This window comes from Echinops telfairi, unplaced genomic scaffold (genome assembly GCF_000313985.2).
Source record: "Echinops telfairi isolate 266 unplaced genomic scaffold, ASM31398v2 ScPeMD7_7457;HRSCAF=8495, whole genome shotgun sequence".
In the NCBI taxonomy this organism is placed as follows: domain Eukaryota; kingdom Metazoa; phylum Chordata; class Mammalia; order Afrosoricida; family Tenrecidae; genus Echinops; species Echinops telfairi.
The window spans coordinates 2085151-2090851 of NW_022111357.1; the positions used below are offsets into that span (position 1 = coordinate 2085151).

At 47.0% G+C, this 5701-nt stretch overlaps 1 long non-coding RNA gene across 1 annotated transcript; it reads right to left on the reverse strand.

Moving 5' to 3' along the window:
• Nucleotides 1-560: 560 nt before the first annotated feature.
• LOC123522663 lies at nucleotides 561-4984 on the reverse strand. The gene is made up of 3 exons (XR_006680903.1): nucleotides 4918-4984; nucleotides 3374-3475; nucleotides 561-635 (listed from the first exon to the last, which is right to left on the reverse strand). It is a non-coding gene; the product is annotated as an uncharacterized LOC123522663 (long non-coding RNA).
• Between the last annotated feature and the right edge of the window lie 717 nt (nucleotides 4985-5701).

Here is a 5701-nt window from a genome sequence, read left to right on the forward strand (position 1 = left end):
GGTTTGTGTATGACCTTAATTATGTTAAAGAGTTTCCCTTTGATTCCTATTTTGCTGAGAATTTTTATCAGGAAAGAGTGTTGGGTTTTATCAAATGCCTTTTCTGCATCGATTGATATCATGTAGCTCTTTTCCTTTGTCTGATTTATGTGGTGGGTTGTGTGCATTGATCTTCTACAGTTGGATCATCCCTTGCAAACCTGAAATTAGGTCCACTTGGTCATGATGTATTATTTCGATATGGTGTTGCATTCTGTTGGCTAGGAATTTGTTGCAAAATTTTGCATCTATTTTCATGAGAAAGCATTGACCTGTTAATTTTTTTAAGCCTGGCTTTTGTATCAGGTGATGCTTCCTTCGTGGAACGAATTTGGGGATGTTCCATCCTTTCTGTTCTGGCATAGTTTGAGTGAAATAGGTGTCAGCCCTTCTCTGAATGTTTGGTAGAATTCACCAGTGAAGCCGCCTGGACCAGGGCTTTTTTGGGTTTTGTTTTGTTTATTTTAATATCGCCTTTGATCTCATTTTACTCCCTTGTTATGATCTGTTCAAATTTTCTACTTCAGTCACCCCTGTCTTGTTCCTTAACATGGGTAGTTTCTGGACATGTATCCATTTTGTCTAGGTTTTCCAATCTGTTGAAGGACATTTAAAAAATCATTTTATTAGAGGCTCGTGCAACTCTTATCACAATCCACACATCCATCCATTGTTTCAAGCACATTTGTACAGTTGTTGCCATCATCATTCTCAAAACATTTGTTTCTACTTGAGCCATTGGTATCAGCTCCTCATTTTTCCCCTCCCTCCCATCCTCCCTTCCTCATGAACCCTTGATAATTTATAAATCATTATGTTTTCATGTCTTACACTGTCTGATGTCTCTCTTCACCCACTCTTCTGTTGTCCGTCCCCCAGGAAGGGGGTTATAAGTAGATCATTGTGATCGGTTCTCCTTTACCCCCCACCTTCCTCTTCCCCTTCCCCTCCTGGTAGCTCTACTCTCATTATTGGTCCTGAGGGGTTTATCTGTCCTGGATTCCCTGGGTTTTCAGTTCTTATCTGTATCAGTGTACATCCTCTGGTCTTGCCGGATTTGTAAGGTAGAATTGGGATCATGATAGTGTGGGGGAGGAAGCATTAAGGAACTAGAGGAAAGTTGTATGTTTTGTCGGTGCTATACTGTGCGCTGACTGGCTCATCTCCTCCCTGAGACGCTTCTGTAAGGGGATGTCCAGTTGCCTACAGATGGTCTTTGGTTCTCCACTCCGCACTCCCCCTCATTCACAATGATATGATTTTTTTGTTCTATGATGCCTGATACCTGATCCTATTGACTGCTTGTGATCACGCAGGCTGTTGTGCTTCTTCCATGTGGGCTTTGTTGCTTCTCAGCTAGATGGCCACTTGTTTATCTTCAAGCCTTTAAGGCCCCAGACACTATGTCTTTTGATAGCCAGGCACCATCAGCTTTCTTCACCACGTTTGCTTATGCACCCATTTGTCTTCAGTGATCGTGTCGAGAAGGTGAGCATCATGGAATGCCAGTTTAATAGAACAAAGTGGTCTTGCTTTGAGGGAGTACTTGAGTGGAGGCCCAATGTCCATCTGCTACCTTAATACTAAACCTATAAATATAGGCACATAGATCTATTTCCCCATCATCATATATAGATATATTTACATATGTACATTCCCGTACTGAGACCTCTATAAATGCCCTTTGCCTCCTAGTTCTTTCCTCTATTTCCTTTTACTTTCCTCTTGTGCCATTATCATGCTCAGCCTTCATTTGGGTTTCAGTAATTCCTCTCGGTTACATTGCTCTTGATCAAGCCCTATCAGGCCTCCTACAACCTCCTCACCACTGATTTTGGATCACTTGTTGTTCCTTTGTTCCTGGGTTTGTTAGCACCACTTCCTTTTCCCCGCCTCCCCCTCTCCCATGTGCCCCCCCCCACTGCGCCCCCAACCCTCGATCTCATTGTTTTCTCCTCTAGATTATTTATCCTGCCTATCTTATCTAGATAGACTTGCAGAGTTAATAATATACACACAAAAAACAAGACAAAGCAAAACAAAGCAACCAAAAAAAGAAAACAACAAAACAACGACCAAAGAAAGAAAAGCCTGTAAATAGTTCAAGGTCTGTTTGTTGACTTTTAGGAATTTTTTCTGGTAGAGTGATGGGGTGCCACACCCTGGCCCCAAAGTCTATTTTTGGTATTCCCTGGGGACTGCTTTGCTCTGTTCCCCTTGCTGTTCTGTTGCACGCCCTTAGTGTTTTGCCTCCGTGTGGTGGGTCAGATCGGGCGCAATTCCTGCACTGTGTCTCCAGTGTTGTCCCCCATAGGGCTATGATGGGTCAGTGAGGGACATCATGTCTCATAGTAGGGCGGGCCATATGGTCCTCTCTGTGCTTTTACTGCTCTGAGCGGGAACATCGTGGAGGACATTTTTGCATAGTATTTTGTTATTTGCTACTTCTGAGCACTGCTTTTGCTGTGACCCAAAGGTTTCGGTATACTGTGTTTTCTGTCTCATTTTAAGCCTAGGAATTTTTTATTTCCTTTCTGATTCTTTCAAGTTTTTTTCTGCCTCACAACCCAGGAGCCCCCAAATCCCCAGACACACACACACACACACACACACACACACACACTTTTTTGGTTACTATGGGATGAGGTGACAGTTAATAGATAAGAGATGTATAAATCCGCAACAGCCCTTCTTTAGAGCGATATAAAGATAACTGTCCCCAAGCCAACAATCATTCAATGTGTGCAACAGAAGAAAACACTGCCCACTTCTGCATTGTCCCCACAACTGCTGGTGTATCTGAGCTCATCATTGCAGCCTTCATGCTAGTCCAGCACACCGAGGGTCTCCCTCTCATGGGCCCTTCATTTCACCAAACTTGAGGTCTTTCTACGGCAACTAAACCTGCCTACTGGCGGGTCTGAAGCAAGTTGAACGATGCTCGGTTGTGATCCATAAGCTATTCACTGGCTAATCTCTTCCTTGTTCCTTTTAGTCTGGAAGCACCGCTGAACACGTGAACTCCATGGGTGGCCCTGCTGGTATTTGAAATACTGGTGGCATAGCTACCAGCATCATGGCAACATGCAAGTCACCACAGGATGACAAACTGATGGACCTATTTAGTAAGGCAGAAATAGTCTCCAATCATTGAAGCGTCTAGAGTCTAGGCATGAGCAGTGAAGCGGCCTCATGGAAACATCAGAGGCTTAGGTGTGGCAAGATGGGAGTGTAAGCCTGACTCTCAAGGCCTTCGCTGGACTATCCTCAGATCTCATGATTCCCAATCACCAATCCCTGATCACTGATCAGCAGGCAAAAAACCAGAACTAACCTTCTGATTAGGTTCTTGGGAGGGTTCGCAGCAAAGTAGGTGAAGCACCTGGCACGAGGCCTGTCTCCGTAAACATGTCCTCCACGCAGCAGCCAGACGTTCCTGTGAAAAGTGACTCCGAAGCTGTCATCCTGCCGCTTGGAGCCCACCACTATCCTTCCCCGCTGTGGCTCCCGCAGTGGCTTCCCCTCACCTCCCCAGGTCCACACACTCCTCCTCCACTCCTTCCACAGTAGAGTCCTGAGCACCCCAGGGGTGGTCTTGGCTGCTCCTTTTTCCTGGAATGGCTTCTTCACAACCGACTCCCTCACGGCCTTTCTGTTTAGGCTTAAATGTTACCTTCCTGGCTTCCCTACCCAAAATCTCAACCCTCCTTTCCCCACATGATTTTTTAAATTTCTCCTTTAGCGTTGATCACCACTTAGGATACTATAAGGGGTCTCTGGGGGGTGCAAATGGTGACTGTGCTCAGCGGCTAGCTCAGCAAGTAGGGGTCATGTCTGCCCAGAGGCACCTCAGGAATGAGCCAGGACAAGTCGGTGGAGCATAGTTCTGTTGTGACACCCAGAGTCATCTCACCGGGGACCATTCCAGACCCAACTTCCCTCGCTCCCTGTCTGCTCCTAGTTATTGTGTTCATGGTCAAGTGCTTGGCCAACGAGTACAGCAAGCATCACCGTTGTATCCTCTGAGCAGACGTATTCAACCTGTGCACAGCTAACCTGAGAGGCAGGGCTCTATGAAGAAGAACAGGGCGTTGGGATGGGAGGAGGCTCGTTAACGCCCTGCCATATGCAGATGAGACAGGCTTGCTTGCTGAAAGTGGAGAGGCCTTGGACTTCTCACTGATGAGGATCAGTCTGCACTGGTCTGCACTGCAGCTCACGCAAAAGACAATGGAAATCCTGACAACTGGACCAATAAGCAACATCAGGATAAACGGAGAGAAGATTTGAAGTTGCCAAGGGTTTCCTTTCACTTGGATTTGCGATCGATACCGTGGAAGCAGCAGTCAAGAGATCAAACAATGCGTTGCATTGGGCAAAGCCGCTACACAAGACCTCTTGCAAAGTGCTAAAAAGCAAAGATGTCATTTTCAGGACTAAGGTGCACTTGAGTCAGGCTATACCTCATCTGGTAGTGGAGTGGTTACACACTGGGCTGCGCTCAGAAGAGTCAGCAGGTCGAAACCAGCAGCAGCCCTGCAGGAGAAAGAGGGGCTTTCTACCCCTATAAACGGCTCCAGTCTCGGAAGCTCACAGGGGCCATTCTGCTCGGTTCTGGAGGCTCCTTGAGCCACTGTCGACTGAAAGGCGGTATTTTGTTTGTTTGTTTCATATGGGTGTGAAAGCTGAACGGTGAATCAGGAAGACTAGGACATGTCTTTGAATTACGTAGGGTAAAGGATATCGAATATGCCAGAAGAATGAGCAAATTGGTGTTGGAAGAAGGACAGCCAGAATGGCCCTTGGAAGCAAGGATGGTGAGCCTGTCTTGTACACTTTGGACATGCTAACAGGAGGGACAAATCCCCAAAGACTTACATCATGCTTGATAAAGCAGGGTCATGGTAGAGAGAGACCCTGAATGCGATGGATTGAAGCAGTGGCCTCAACCCTGGCAATGACTGTGGGGACGGTGTAGGCCAGGCCGTGGGTTGATCTGTTGTGCATAGGTCCTTGCGAATCAGAACAGACTTCATGGCACCTGACGACAACAAGGGCGGGGGGGGGGGGGGGGGGGGGGTGTGTCAATAAAAATGTGTTAAATAGGCGGATGTCTACCTAACACATTCATACATTCTTAACACATTAATAATTTTTAAAAGAACGGAGTAACAGGAACACTTTCCTGCCACGTCTCTCGGAAACTCAGAAAGCAGATAACCTGTATAATGTTTTTCTTCCCGTACAATGTTTTCTGTTGACACAATCTTTTCCTATAAAATATTAAATGCTGCTATTCCCCAGGTCATGCCGAGGCAAGGAATCAGGGGGGAGAGGGCCAGGCCTGCTTTACAGAGGAGGCAGGCAGACTCCTGGCTGCTCACACATCTGGTAACGGGTAGCAGAGCCAGGAGAGCTGGTCTCCAGACTCCAAGGCCACAACGCTTTCTCCTTCCCACGCTGCAGCTCCGGCTCCGTGGAGTGGGGGGCCTGGAAATACTTACCCTAGAGCACTTGGTCGAAGCATTGTTCTTAGCATAAGCACGGGGCTTAAGTGGCCGCCCAGTCAGCTTTCACTGGGACAGGGACAAGCCCAGCCTTTCTTCACTGGGCTGAATGCTTACTGGGCACCTACCCTATGGCAAGGCCATGAGACCCACCT